At 44.5% G+C, this 15,641-nt stretch overlaps 1 pseudogene; it reads left to right on the top strand.

Annotated features, from left to right (window-relative positions):
- Positions 1 to 15,641, top strand: part of LOC101541810 (kinesin-like protein KIF23) — a 97,364-nt pseudogene that overhangs the window by 77,789 nt on the left and 3,934 nt on the right.

Raw genomic sequence — 15,641 nt, 5'->3', positions numbered from 1 at the left:
TTTGGCTCTATTGTGGCAACGTGGGAAGATGCCGTCATTGACAACATCGACGAAGAATATGATCAACTTGTTCAGCACCTCCATGATTGTGTGGAAAAATGCCTAGAGTGGGAAAGCCAAAATCAGACCCCTGTCTTTGGAAACTCTTGAGCTCTTTCACCAACGTGGTTTGGCACAAGCCTTAGGCAACCACAAGCTAATGTCCAAGTTCACAAAGCTGTGCAGAGAAGCCATGAAAGAAGACCTCAAAGAGAGAAGAGCTGCAGTGTTGGCCAATGACAGGAAAAGTATTCACAATGCTAGCCTGTTCTTCTCCAACTACAAGACTATCATGACTGCCCTCCGACGTCCTCATGGATCTATCACATCTTCCAGAAGGGCAATGGAGAAGATTATTCACGACTTCTTCTCGAATCTCTTTGACAGCCATGTCCACCTGCCCACATACCAAATTCCGCAAGATGGATATGTCGTTCCCAACGTCCTACCTTCTGAAATCCAACACACCATTTTGTCGGTAAAGACATGTACAGCACCCGATCCAAACATGGTCAGACCCGAACACCTGGAGAATCTGTCGCCTGTACTCGTCAATACACTGGCTCAGCTCTTAACACACTACCTGTCCAAATGCAAGGTTCCATCCCAATGGAAAACCAGTAGGACTGTTCTGTTATACAAGAAGGGAGACATCCACGACATCAGCAACTATCACCCAATCTGCCTATTATCCATTGTCTACATGCTGTTCACTAGAGTCATCCTGAATAGAATAGGCAGAACACTAGCTGAAGGACAACGATCCGAGCAAGCCGGGTTCCAAAAAGGATTCAACATGATTGACCATATCCACACAGTGACCAAACTCATTGAAGTTTTGCGAGAGTTCAAGATGGCACTCTGTCTAATGTTCATCGATTTATAGAAGGCCTTCAATTCTGTTGAGACTGAAGCGGTCATCAAAGCCCTAGCTAAACAGGGCGTTCAAACTCAGTACTTCAAGATCCTCCACAAGCTGTATTATGGATTCACCACCAGGATCTCACCATTCTACAAGGAAGTGTAGACATAAAGAAAGTGGTGCAGCAGGGTGATACCATTTCACCGAAACTTCAATTCCACCCTCGAGAACATCATGCAACAACCGGAATGGGAAAGAATGGGAGTGAAGATAGACAGTCAGCAACTACACCTCTCCTTCGCTGATGACATCGTTCTCATTACACTATACATTAGACAAGCGGCACAAATGCTGGCTGACTTCGACCGCGAGTGTGGAAAGTTCGGACTGCAGCTGAATCTCAGCAAAATGATGTTTGTGAAAAACGAACTAATCCCTGATGCTCCATTTGCTCTCAATGGAACAAACATCTCTGAATGCAGCAGTATGTGTACCTGGGTTGAGAACTCAACATGAGGAATGACTTGGCGCCAGAACTGCGCAGGAGGAAGAGAGCAGCGTGGAACTCCTTCAAGAGCGTCGAAGAAGTGGTTAAGAGGATGAAGAAACTCCAGCTCCAGGCACATCTTTTTGACTCCACTGATCTTTCTGCACTAACATACACCTCAGAGACCTGGATCCTAGGAAAACAGGATGAAACATTATTCGGGTTTCCCAAAGAGGAATGGAAAGAGCTATGCTAGGAGTATCACGTTTCACTCAAGTGAGAGAAGGAATCTGGAGTTCTGACCTCTGTCAACAGTCAAGAATTAAGGATGCTGTCTTTTTTGCCTAGTCATCAAAAATCAGATGGGCCAGACACATAATATATTTTAGAGAGAACAGCTGGACTAGAGCTGTTACCGACTGGATTCCACGGAACGTCAAAAGACTGTGTGGCTGCCCACCAACGAGATGGTCAGACTTCTTTGTCAAAACCCTGAATGAACGATTTGAAGCTCTTAATGTTCCTGGAGTGAGCAGATATCATTGGGCTGCACTGCCACGCGACAGGGTCAAATGGAGACGTTACTGGCGCCCATTCGAGCAAATCGAAGATCAATGGGATGACAAGTGATACAAGTGATAAGCTATGGAATTTGACTTTTTTGTTTCATTTAGAGCCATACCATGCTATTCTTCTTTTGTTTTTATACGTGGGGTGGTTAGATTTGGGCACCCAAGAGTGCTCAGGGTTTACTCTTGGTCAAGTGCTTGGAGTCACTCTCAGTGATAGTCTTCGGGGATCTTGTGGTGCCAGAGATGGAATCTGGCTCTCCACGGTGTGATGCAGCCCATTGATCTCTTTCTCAGACCTGTGGGATTCTCATCTGAGAAAGGATAGCAGAGTCTGGCTCTAGACAAACTGCCCTGCAGCATCAAGAGTGAGTTTGGACGAGAGGGTCTGGATGCAGAATAAGTACTCCAGGATTGGTTTGGGTGATCCACCTGGTGATCCATTACAGTGTGGTGTATGGAAGGGTCAGGCTGGAGGAGGTAGAAATCCATGGCCAGACAGGGGGAAAGGGCAAAGAAAGATGTCAGAAGAAGCTGGGGATTCGGCTGAGCCTGGAAGAATGCATGGAGCCATCTGCTGTGGAATTTGAGGAGTTTGACATTGAACAGCAGTTCCTTTGATCTCTATAGCCCAGTGGATTTTACACACGTAACAATTAGGAGTTCCTGTACCATGGAGTTTCTTACTTTGCAGATAGGACACTCAGTTCTAAAATATGCTGACTCCAAAATTAGAAAGTAAGAAAGATGGTACCTGTCATAGAGGCAGACAGTGTGGTAGGCATGGGGTGGCAGGTGGGACACTGGGGACAATGGTGGTGGAAAATGGGAACTGGTGGAGGGATGGGTGCTCAAACATTGTGTGACTGAAATGTAATCATGCAAGTTTCTAACTGTATCTCATGGAGATCCAATAAAACTTCTAAAAAGGAAAAAATTGTCGTTCCAATTTTAGTATATGTGCTGCCGAAGCGAGCACGGAAAAAATTGTCAATATGTCATAGATACTGTTGCTAATGAAGCTCTTAGCCTGGGCCGAAGAATGTCATTGTAGGATCCAAGGGATATTGCAGCAGGTAGGGAGTTTGTCATGCATGTGGCAAACCCAGGTTTGCACACTCCAGATGATGCCCTGAGCACTGCCAAGAATAATCTCTGAGTGCGGAGCCAGAGTGGCCCCAAAAACTGCAGGTTGTGGTTCCCTCTCACCCCCATCCCTCTAAATCTTTACAAAGGCATTAGATGTCAAACCATATGTTCTTGACAGATTGGTAGGGACCATCAGACTGCAGTCTGGCTGGGGGCAGACATGCCGATGCCTGAGTTCTGGAAACAGCATGGAGAATATAAACTCTGGAGTAATGACTTTATTTTCTTGGGGTTAAGTTTCTAAAGTACAACATCACGTGAAGATTTTTAATTTTAGCCATCCCAGCAACACTCAGGGGCTCCTCCTGCCTCTGACCTCAGAATTCCTCCTAGTTGTGTTCGGGGACCATTTTGGATGTCGAGGAATGAAGCTGTGTTGGTCGCGTGGTAGCAACAGCCTTACCTGCTGTATTATATCACTCTGGCCTAACATCACAAATACTTTATGTTAGTAAAATTTCTTTCAGTGAACACCATTCCTCTGTTTCTATTACAGGAATATAACTGAAATGGTTTGGTGGTTCTTAATTCTCACCTATATTTGAATTGCCCAGGGACATGCCAACTCATTGCCCCCTGTAAAAAAGTAAGTTTTCTTTTACTTTTTTGGCTCCTTAGATGTTGTTGATGTGGAACTGGAACTTCCTTACTCCTCTCAGGACTCTTGTTACTGTAGAGGATATTCATGAATTTAATGAGGAACTCCATCTGAGGAAACTTATTTCTAAGAAGTTTTCTAACATATATGATAAGAACAAGAAAGAGATCAAATCCTGGTCTCCCACATGTATTGCAGTCCTTGGTATTTCTCACTGGCCTCCAACTTGCGGTTTTCAGCTGAGAAAGGCTATCAGAAGTGAACCGTACACAAATGACCCTATATTCTTAAGAATGAATGTGAAGTATGGGCCGGAGCAATAGTATGCAGTAAGTTGGGTGCTTGCTTGGTATGTAGCCGACCTGGGATTAATCCCTCGCACCACATATGGTTCCCCAGTGAGTTCAGGGGATGATCCCTGAGTGTAGAGCTAAGAGGGAACCCTGAGCCCTCCCAAGGATGTCCCAGAACAGGAAAAAATAAAATCAAGAATGAATTGAGAGGAGCAAATCTGGAAGCAGAACTAACTCGAGATGGTTTAGCTTCTAACCTGAGTTCTGTTCCAGTATGGTGTGTGAGAAAAAATATGCAGAGAAAAAGTAGAATTATACTTCTGGTTGGTGGAAGGGCCAGGAGAGAGGAAATAGAATTCCACTTCCGAGCATGGGAAAAGGGCAAAGAAAGATGTCAGCAGAAGCTGGGGATTTGGCTGAGCCTATAAGGATGCATGGAGCAAACTGCTGTGGAAGAAACTGGAGTTTGATATTGTATGGCAGCTCCTGACGCCTCTCAACCCAATGCATTTTATACACATAACAATCAGGAATTTCTGTACCTTGGAGTTTTTTACTTTACAAATTGGAATCTCAGTTCTAAAAGATGCTAACGAATATGTCTTAGATCCTACTGCTCATGAGCCTGTTAGCCTGGGTCAAACTGACTTCGGGAGGGGAAACTCCAAACAATAATAGTGAGTTTTTTGTTGAAATATTAAATTTAATCAAAGTAAAGAGAAAGTAAAGTGAAATTTATCAGCTACACAGGCGGGGTGGGGGACTGGGGGGGAGGTTTACTGTGGTTCTTGGTGGTGGAATATGTGCACTGGTGAAGGGATGGGTGTTTGAGCATTGTGTAACTGAGACTTAATCCTGAAAGCTTTGTAGCTTTCCACATGGTGAATCAATAAAAATATAAATAAAAATAAGGGGCTGGAGCGATAGCACAGTGGGTAGGGCATTTGCCTTGCACGCAGCCGACCCAGGTTCGAATCCCAGCATCCCATATGGTCCCCTGAGTACCGCCAGGAGTAACTCCTGAGTGCAGAGCCAGGAGTAACCCCTGTGCATCACCAGGTGTGTCCCAAAAAGCAAAAAACAAAAACAAAAAAATAAATAAATAAAATTAAAAAAAATAAAAACAAAAAGGCATGAAAAAAACGAATGTCATTGCAGGGTCAGGGGATATTATAGCAGGTGGAAAGCTTGTTGTACACGTGACCAACCTGGGATTGATATCCCCAGCACACTCCAGATGATGCCCTGAGCATTAACAAGAATAATTCTTGAGAGCAGAACCAGGAGTAAGCCCTGAACACGGCTAGTTGTGGGTCCCCTCTCCCACCCCAAATCCTGGACCCAAATGTTTACAAATAAGATGTCCAACAATATATGCTTGACAGATTAGTAGGATGCATCGGACTGCAGTGTGGCCAGAGACAGACCACATCAGATACTGATATTTAATTTTAGCTATATCCATAAATGCTCAGGAGTTCTGTCTGGCTCTGCCCTCAGAAACTCCTCCTAGTGGTGCTTGGGGGATGCAAAAGGATGCCGAGGAATGAAGCTGGGTCGGCCATGTGCAAGATAACAACAGCCTTACTTTTAATGTTAGTGAAATTTCTTTCAGTGAGCAGCATTCCTTTGTTTCTATTACAGGAAGATAAATGAAATGATTTGGTGATTCTTAATTTCACATATATCTGAATCGCCTGTGACATACAAATTCATTGTTCCCTGGGTTTTATTTTCCTTTTGACTCCTAGATGTTGTTGGTGCGGACAGTAAGGATTTGGACCGGAAACTTCCTGTGTCTTCTCCGAGCTCTCTTACCACCGTAGAGAAAACTGAGGCATTGAAGATAATGCTACACTCTCCAGTACTTGCTTCTAAGAAGTTTTATCACAAAGATGGTAAGGACAGGAAAGAGATCGAACCTGGGTCTCCCGCATGCGTTGTAGTCCATTCAGCTTTCTCTCTAGCTTTAGACTTGGGGTTTTCAGCTGAGAAAGGCTATCAGAAGTGGACCGTAGACAAATGACCCTGTATCATAAAGAATGAATTTAGGGGCTGGAGCAATAGCACAGCGGGTAGAGCATTTGCTTTGCACGTGGCTGACCCGGGTTTGATTCCCAGCATCCCATATGGTCCCCCAGCACCGCCAGGAGTAATTCCTGAGTGCAGAGCCAGGAGTAACCCCTGTGCACCGCTGGGTGTGACACAAAAAGCAAAAAAAAAAAAAATGAATGAATTTAAAGGAGCTGGAGCAATCATATACAGATGGTGAGGTGCTTGCTTGGCATGCAACGGACCTGGGGTTGATCTCTCACACGACATATGGTTCCCCAATCCATTTGGGTATGATCCCTGAGTGTAGAGCTAAGCGGGAGCCCTGAGCCTTTCAGGGGTGTCTCAGAAAAGAAAAACAAAGAATGAATTGAGAGGAGCAAGTCTGAAAGCAGAACTAACTCAGGGATGGTTTGACTCCTAACCTGAGCTTTGTTCCAGTGTAGTGTGTGAGGAAAAAAAAATAAGCAGAAAAAAGTAGAATTACACGGCCAGGCAGTGGAACAGGGGTGATCCAGCAGCACATATCTAAGTATGACTGTGACAATAGTTGTCAATATTTGGATAGATGCTGAAAAGGCCAGACTATTTTAATGACATCTTGTTTTTTGGTTTTTTTTTTTTTTTTTTTTGCCTTTTGGGTCACACCCAGCAATGCTCAGGGGTTACTCCTGGCTCTGCACTCAGGAATTACTCCTGGCGGTGCTTGGGGGACCATATGGGATGCCGGGTATTGAACCCAGGTCGGCCGCGTGCAAGGCAAACGCCCTACCCGCTGTGCTATCGCTCCGGCCCCTTTAATGATATCTTTAGTTGAGAGATTTTCATTTTTCATCAGACAGGAAGAGCCTCAAACCATTTGTTTAGGGTTTTGATGAAGAAATCTGACCATCTCGTAGGTGGGCAGCCACAAGGTCTTTTGATGTCTCATGGAATCTAGTCGGTAACAGCTCTAGTCCAGTGGTCATCTTTAAATCGTATTAAGGTGTTCGGCTCATCTGATTTTCGACACCTTTGCAAACAAGACAGCGTCCCTGATTCTTGATCATCGATGGAGATAGAAACTCCGGATTCCGCTTTCCGCTGCTGCACGAGCATGATCCCAGAGGCCAACTAAACTACTATGGACACCAGCAACTCGCAGAAATGCCTCTAGACTGTGAACTGAGCCACTGCTCCATGCGGCGCCGTGGAGGAGGGTTTCTCTCTCTCGGGTTTTCCATCTTATGAGCTCCACAAAAGGGAAGTAAAAGCTTGCAGTGACACAATTTCAGGCAGAATTTTCCCTGGATTTTATACAGACTCAACAGAATCAAAGGCCTTCTTTAAATCAATGAATTTTAGACAGAGTGACATCTTGAACTCTCATGAAACCTCAATGAGCTTAGTCAAAATGTGGATATGGTTGATTGTGTGGAATCCATTTGGAATGCAGCTTGCTCCATGGTTGTCCTTTGTCTAGTGTTCAGCCACTCCTATTCAGGATGACTTGAGTAAATAACTTTAAATAACTTGTAGACAAGTTATTACAAGGGTCTGGTAAAGCCTTAGTTTCTGTTTTCTGTTTTCTGCAAGATTGGCCTCACAACTTCAGGGATATTCCCAGATAATTTACTGGCACAGTGGTAGGGTGTTTGCCTTCCACGTGGCCGACCTGGGTTGATTCCTCTGCCCCTCTCAGAGAGCCCGGAAGCTATCGAGAGTATCTCACCCGCATGGCAGAGCCTGGCAAGCTACTTGTGGCGTATTTGATATGCCAAAAATAGTAACAACTAGTCTCAAGATGGAGATGTTACTGGTGCTCGCTCGAGCAAATCAATGAGCAACGGGATGACAGTGACAGTGGCAGTGCCTTGAGAGGAGTCCTTTGCTATCTGTCTGCCTGCCTACATCAATTCCCCCCAAGCCATTAGGAGGAGCTGGACATCAGGACTTCAACATCGGAATTGTTGGAAAGGGAGAAGGGCGAATAATTCAACCCCTGCAATGCTGTTACACAGTCTCTTTAAAATCACATATTTTTAAATGAAAAGCTAGTATGGTGGTTGCCTCTCACATTTTTTAAGTGAGAAACTAGTACAATGGTTGCCTGACATATGGTGGGCCCTGGTTCAAATCCCCATCACTACATATTGTGTTCTGAACACCTTCAGGAGCAACACCTGAGCACTTCTGGGTATGGCCCAGCCCCTCCCCAAATTCACAGAAGTAATGTTATACTTATTAAAACATGGACTTTGATTCTGTATAGGAGGAAAAGATGACACAATTACTTTGAGAAAAGTCTTTTAAATAAGGGAGAGAGGGATAGCACAGCAGATAAGCACTTGCCTTGCAGGCAGTCAACCTGGGTTCGATCCTCAGCATCCCATGATCTTCCAAGCATCACCAGGAGTGATTCCCAAATGTAGAGCCAGGAGGAACCCCAGAACATCGCTCAATGTGACCTAAAAAACTAAAAAACATGGTGGGGGACAGAGAGATGGTAGCATAAGTAAGGCATTTGCTTTGCACACGGGTGACCTGGGTTGAATCCCCAGAACCTCATATGGTCCCCCAAGCACTGCCCTGTATGCCCTCTGAGCCCTCAACCCTGGCCCCAGCAGGAGTTATTCCTGAATGCAAAGGCAGGAATAAGCACTGAGCACTGCTGGCAGTGGCCCCCTCCCCAGAGATACAAACTTAAGGCACCCAGTGCTGCCAAGGTATCTGATTACTCCTGGTGGTACCAGGGGACCATGTGGTGCTGGAGGTGAGCCCAGAAAATCCATCTACAGGCAGAGAAAGCCTTTATCACAGACATCACTGAAATCACTCATGTCTGTCATTTATAAACCTGCTCCCCCTGACATAGCGCTTTCTCTTCAATTCACAAACGAGGTTCTTTTTCTGTGGGATTGGGGTAAGGGCACACCCAGTAATGCCCAGGGGTTACTTCTGGCTCTGCAGACAGGATCACTCCAGAAGGGCTGGGGAGAGGAAGCAGGGGCCATATTCTGAAGATCCCCTACAAGGCAAATGCCCTCCAGTCCCTAAAATCTAAATTTCAATTTATCCTGAATGCTCCACTTAATCTCCCCCAGGCTGTGAGTGTGATACACAATGCCTCTATTATCTCTGGGCTCTTCACAGCTTGCCCTTTGACCATTTTTTTTCACTTTTGGGTCCCACCCCGGTGAAGCTCAGGGGTTACTCCTGTCTACTTACTCAAGAATTATTTCAGGTGGTGCTTGGGGGACCCTGTTGCAAACACTGCAGTTCTAACTCTTTAATCCCTTAATAATAAGCACTCCTAGTTCATTCTTTCTGTTACAATTCTCAAGTTCAAATTAAACTGGTTCTTGCCTCATTTGCACATCTCCCAGTGTTTCAGTAAATAAAGCATTTAACTTGTTCGAATTCAAACTGTTGTTTATTTCTAGAAAAGTGGAAAATAAAGAGCTTAAGAAATAGTCCAGGGGCTTGAGCAATAACACAGCAGGTAGGGCATTTGCCTTGCACGTGGCCAACCCGAGTTCGATTCCCAGCATCCCATATGGTCCCCTGAGTACCACCAGGAATAATTCCTGAGTGCCTGAGCCAGGAGTAACCCCTGTGCATTGTTGGGTGTGACCCAAAAAGAAAAAAAAAGAAAGAAAGAAATAGTCCAGTGGCTAAGTCAATGACGGTTAGAGGGATTGCTACGGATGGGGTCCCTGAGCACTGAGCACTGAGCACTGCTGGGTGTGGCCCCTAAGGTTTGGGAGATGTGTGCTAAAAGTAGACAAAGGACCAAACATGATGACCTCTTAGTATTTGAATTGCAAATCATAATGCCCCAAAGTAGATAGAGAATAAAAAGGAAATTCCCTGCTGTACAGGCAGGGGTGGGGTGGGGTGGGGGTGGCAGGAGGAATACTGGGGCCATCGGTGGTGGAAAGTGTACACTGGTGGAGGGATAGATGTGCAATCATTGTATGACTGAAACTCAGTCACGAAAGCTTTGTAAGTATCTCATGGTGATTCAATTAAAAAAATTTCCTCACAATAAAGAGAAAAAAAAAATTGTTCAATGGGTAGTAGCCCACTGCCTTGCATGTGGCTTCAACCCATAAAATGTATCAAAGAGGGACTGGAGCCATAGCACAGCAGGTAGGGCTTTTGCTTTGCACTCAGTCTATCCGAGTTTGATTCCTAGCATCCCATATGGTCCCCTAAGCACCGCCAGAACCAGGAGTAACCCCTGTGCATCGCCGGGTGTGACACAAAAAGAAAAAAGAGAAAAACACAAAGGTGGGAAATTAAAGATTTAAGTTTTCAGGAAAAGATGGATGTAGTAAGCAATAATCTTTATTACATTGCATCAAGAAATTCCCTTTCAAATATTTACTATATAACAGCATTTTGTAATTTTTAGCCCATGAAAATAGTCAAATAAATACAATTAGACAATTGATTTTATATGCTCACTAAAATTAGCATACCCAGTGATGCTCAGGGATTATTCCTGGCTCAGGAATTACTCCTAGTGGTGCACGTGGGACCCTGTGGGATGCCAAAAGTGCAACCTGGGTCAGCTGCATGCAGGACCAGTGCGCTACTGCTGGATTAATGCTCTGATCCCAATGATGGGCTATTTTTTTTATTTTAATGAATTATCGTGAGATACAATTACAGACTTACAAACTTTCATGATTGTGTTTCAATCTAACAATGTTCAAGTTCCCATCCCTCCACCAGTGCCCATTCCCCACCCCAAATATTCCCAGTATCCCTCACCCCACCCCTACCCTTTCCCACCTCCTGCCTCTGTGGCAGGCACAATTCCTTTTACTCTCTCTGTCCTTTTGGGTGTGTTAGGGCGCGGATCAAAATCTCCCTATAGCGACAAAGAGACTCCAGAGACTGCAAACAGCAAGCAGGGTTTATTGTAAGACTGGCTAACCAGGGTCCAGCCGCCTACGAGGACACACAGGTCCAGCAGGTTGGGCAAGACCCCGAGCTTCTCCAAAGGAGATCTTATATAGGCCTTCCCCGGCCGTTACAGCAGAGCCCGCGCATTTCATAGCAAATAGATTTGTAATATTACAAACTTTCTTTTTTTTTTCTTTTTTTGAGTCACACCCGGGGCAATGCACAGGGGTTACTCCTGGTTCTACACTCAGGAATTACTCCTGGCGGTGCTCAGGGGACCATATGGGATGCTGGGATTCGAACCCAGGTCTGCCGCGTGCAAGGCAAACGCCCTACACGCTGTGCTATCGCTCCAGCCCCACAAACTTTCTTAACCAATCCATTTAAAAGGACATCACTCCTTAGCCTATGGTTTTAGAGATCAGTATTAGTGCCAATATTCAGGAAAGTCCCGGTTCTGGGGGCAGTCCTGGGTCCTGTGATATGGGTCTTGTTATCTGGTCTGACCACCACCCTTCTTGCGACCCAGGGTGCCTGTATCCAAATTCCTTGCTCAGGAACAGATAGACAAGTTATTCTAAAATGCCAGCTCCTGTAAAAAGAGTCTTAAGAAAGCTAAATCGATTCCTATGGTCTGTGCTCACAGGATGTTATGATATGCAATACAGGTAACAAGCAGCCATCATGTTTGGTCCACAGTCTACTTTCTTTCTTTCTTTTTTTTTTTTTTTTGCTTTTTGGGTCACACCCGGCAATGCACAGGGGTTACTCCTGGCTCTGCACTCAGGAATTACTCCTGGCGGTGCTCAGGGGACCATATGGGATGCTGGGACTCGAACCCGGGTCGGCTGTGTGCAAGGCAAACGCCCTACCGACTGTGCTATCACTCCAGCCCAACAGAGTCTACTTTCAACATGCATGTACTATCCTGAGCGATCCCTCCAACCAACATTTATTTAGTGCACGTCTCTCCGTTCCAGCTACCTTTTCCCCTAATGCATGAGATTGGCTATCTAGCTATGATGAAGTCCTCCTGACCCTTATTTTAACTGTCCTTAGGTGTTAGTCTGCTATTATGTTACTTTATATTCCACAAATGAGTGCAGTCCTTTAACGCCTGGCCTCAATGATGGGCTAATATCACCCACAATCTCTCATCCTACTCTCTGCTCATATCTCATGCCACCACCAGCCCACTTTCCTAATGTTTGTAGTTTATCTATAATAGATGATGCTTGTTACGTGAAAGTTTGTGCGGTCAGAGGCACTGAGACAAGGAACGCGGAAGAAATGTATTTCATGGAAGGTCTAGGTTCTCTCTGACTCTTAGACAAAGGTAGAGAGCCCTGTAGTCTCCTTTTATTGATCATGGTACCTCTCAAGGGTGCGATACAGTGACATCATCAAAGGCATCAAAAGAAGTTACAGAAAGAACATTGAGGCAGCAAAACATGCATTGTTTCCTTCTTCTGCAGGCCAGTAATTTTGGCCTCCAGAAAGAAGATACAAAACCAAAACATTTCTTGGGCTACAAGCATTTGGATTTACATCCCAAAGACAAGGCTGGGCTACAACATGAAATCTACATGTCAATTACAAACTAGGCAGCACCTAAATCTACATCCCAAAGACTAGACTGGGCCAGAGCCCAGAATCTACAATGTCAAAGATCAGGCCTGGCTAGCACCTGAAATCTGCATGTCAAAGACCAGCCAGGCTACCGTGAGAAAAGGAAAACTGCCCCTTTCAATATACTGAAATTATTTTCTTAGGGCAGCTTGAAGGGGGAAAATGTTCAGCTTCATCCAAACCAGTCAGGACACAGGAGAAATCTCGCCCATTTTCATGGGTCCCTATGTTCCTGTCCGTAATACAGTTCAGTATACATGGGCTCACCCTGATAGCTCAGTCCAGCCCCAACATCTCCCCCTTTTTGTTTAATGACAGATTTTAACCATCATAACAATTCACGCGCTTTGCGGCTGCACAATATCTTTAGCCTACTTCTCCCTCTGGGAGAAACTGGCAATCTTCTGAGAGTTTCCTGCCCACAAGGGACAGCCTTGCAAGCTTCCCATGGTGTATTCATATGCAAAATCCAGTAACAAGCTGGATCTCATTCCCCTGACCCTGAAGAGCCCCAAGTGCAACATCGTTACGAGGGCCAAGTCCAGATAGACTTCTAAGATCTCAGGGAAAGGACGAAATGAGATGTTACTGAGCCCGCCAGAGAAATCGGTGATTAACAGGATTTCGTGATTCGTGATTCGTGAACAATTCACGGTGCCTTTCATTTCCCTTAACCTTAAAATAAAATACTAGGCACAAAATGGCCAATAATAAGAGCAGAACACCTATTCTCACAGACCTCCCAGCAGTCCTTTAAATTAAAAGAATTTAGTTAACTATTTAACTTTTAACTATTTAACTTTTAACTAATGTCAAAAATGCTTTTGCCATATTTCTGAAAATCCAATACCATAAGGATAGTTATTACAAGTACCATGAATTTACAAATTCATTATTTTAGCTGTTTATATATATATTTTATACACAAACAAATGATTTTTAACTTAACCCATGAAAATTCAGTCACATTATACAGCGCAGGTGTTATACAGAATAAAGCAGTATTCCAATCACATTTTAAAGTGGCGACTCACTGACCAGTCACCAAGCAAAGTAACAGTTCAAGGAGCATCAGCCAATTCAGACTGCAGTTGAGAGTCCATTTGTCTTTGAACAATCCAGAATTTCTCAGAGCTCTCACACCATTTCTGGATAAATTCCACCCTCTATGTTCCTTGCTTCAGAGCTATGTCTGTCATGGCCATTGTTGCTGTCGCTTGAGATGTTCTCCATGATAGCAGGGATGAGCAGGCTAAGAAATCTCTTGATCCATCAGAGAAGATAGCTGATCAGTTTGACAATGCACTTCAGTCCTTGTATTCTCCCATAGTCGATGAAAATTCACCAGCATTCAAACACTACTCAGGCTCTGAAAAATAAAAACTTCCTTCCTCGAGGAATCTCATAGATTGGTTAATACAAGTATACATGGATCACTGTCTACAGGAAATCATTCCTTCATATCATATAAGGAAAGGGCGCACAAGCTAAAATAAAAAGGATTAAATTTCTGTTGAAATACATCAGGTTAATAGTATCATTCTTAGTTTAGCTTACCTGCCATAAGGCAGACTCATACAGAGCAAGGCCAATTTTACATTGTGAGGACTGGCCCAGGAATTCCAGGACAGGACATAGGAATCTATTTAACTGTCTTAAGATTCTTTTTACAGGAACCTGCATTGTGAAATAACTTGTCTATCTGTCCCTGAGCAAGGAATTTGGAACCAGACGCCCTGGGTCGCAAAAAGGGTGGTGGTCAGACCAGATAACCGGATGCATATCACAAGACCCATGTCACAAGACCCAGGACTGCCCCAGAACCAGGACATTCCTGGGTATTGGCGCGAATACTGTTCTCTAAAACCATAGGCTAAGGGGTGATGTCATTTCAAATAGATTGGTTAAGAAAGTTTGCAACATTACAAATCTATTGGCTATGAAATGCGCGGGCTCTGCTGTAACGGCTGAGGAAGGCCTATATAAGATCTCCTTTGGAGAAGCTCGGGGTCTTTGGCCCAACCTGCTGGACCTGCATGTCCGTGTAGGCGGCTGGACCCTGGCTAGCCAGTCTTACAATAAACCCTGCTTGCTGTTTGCAGTCTCTGGAGTCTCTTTGTCGTTATAGGGAGATCTCGATCCGCGCCCTAACAGTCTAAGCAGCATTTCTTTAAGTGAGTGATTTGCTCTTTCAATAATAGCTTGTCCTGTGCTGTTATAAGGAATTCCTGTAATTATATGGAGTTTTTAAAAAAAACTTTATCATTTTGCATCAGTATAAGTAGCCTTTCCTTCTTCGCTAGCATCTGGGAAGAATGTAACCGTTGATTCAATAGGTTCAGCTTTTATGATGCTAGGCCAAATCCAATTAGTAAATTTAAGAAATTAAAACAGCTTTTGCTTTGGAAGGCTGTTATGAATTTTTCCCAAATCATCAGTGCAGGCAATTTGCTAATCCTGATCAAGTTCCCATAGTGCTTGGGACCCTGTGGGGTGCAGGGAATCGAACCCTCATTTACCACATGCAAGGCAAATGCCCTAGCCAATGTACCTCTGCTTCAGCCCTGTTCAAGTTGTTTTAATCATAGTATTGGATCACCATTTTACATTAAATCTGCCCTCTCCCCAGATCCTGTCTTAGGGTATCACAGACGATCTGATTTTGTAGATTTCTCCTCTGAATCTTTTCTATCTTTACCTCCAGTGCTCCAAAAATGTTTGATTTGAGAGCCCTGACCAGTGAGACCGGTCACATAGATTGCGACAAATACATCAGGAGTGTCCAAGCTTTAGGGTCACCCAAACAGGGAGCACTCAGAGTGGCCATTTATTCATCCATAATGCTCCACAATCTTGCCCAGGTGCTGGACATAGGGGTTTTGTGTGGGGGTGGGAGTGCAGGAGGGGACACATGGTGATACTCAGGAATTACTCCTGGAGGGACTCAAGGGATTGTATTCAGTATTGAGGATCAAACCCAAATCAGCCAAGTGCAAGGCAAGCACCTTACCTGCTGTACTCTCTCTGGCTTGGCTGTTAACTTTTATAAAGAGATGCTGATATGTTAGAT

The sequence above is a fragment of the Sorex araneus genome, chromosome 8 (genome assembly GCF_027595985.1).
Source record: "Sorex araneus isolate mSorAra2 chromosome 8, mSorAra2.pri, whole genome shotgun sequence".
NCBI classification, from domain to species: Eukaryota; Metazoa; Chordata; class Mammalia; order Eulipotyphla; family Soricidae; genus Sorex; species Sorex araneus.
Note: the sequence above shows the minus strand (reverse complement) of the source record. Positions and strands in the feature narration are given on the sequence as shown.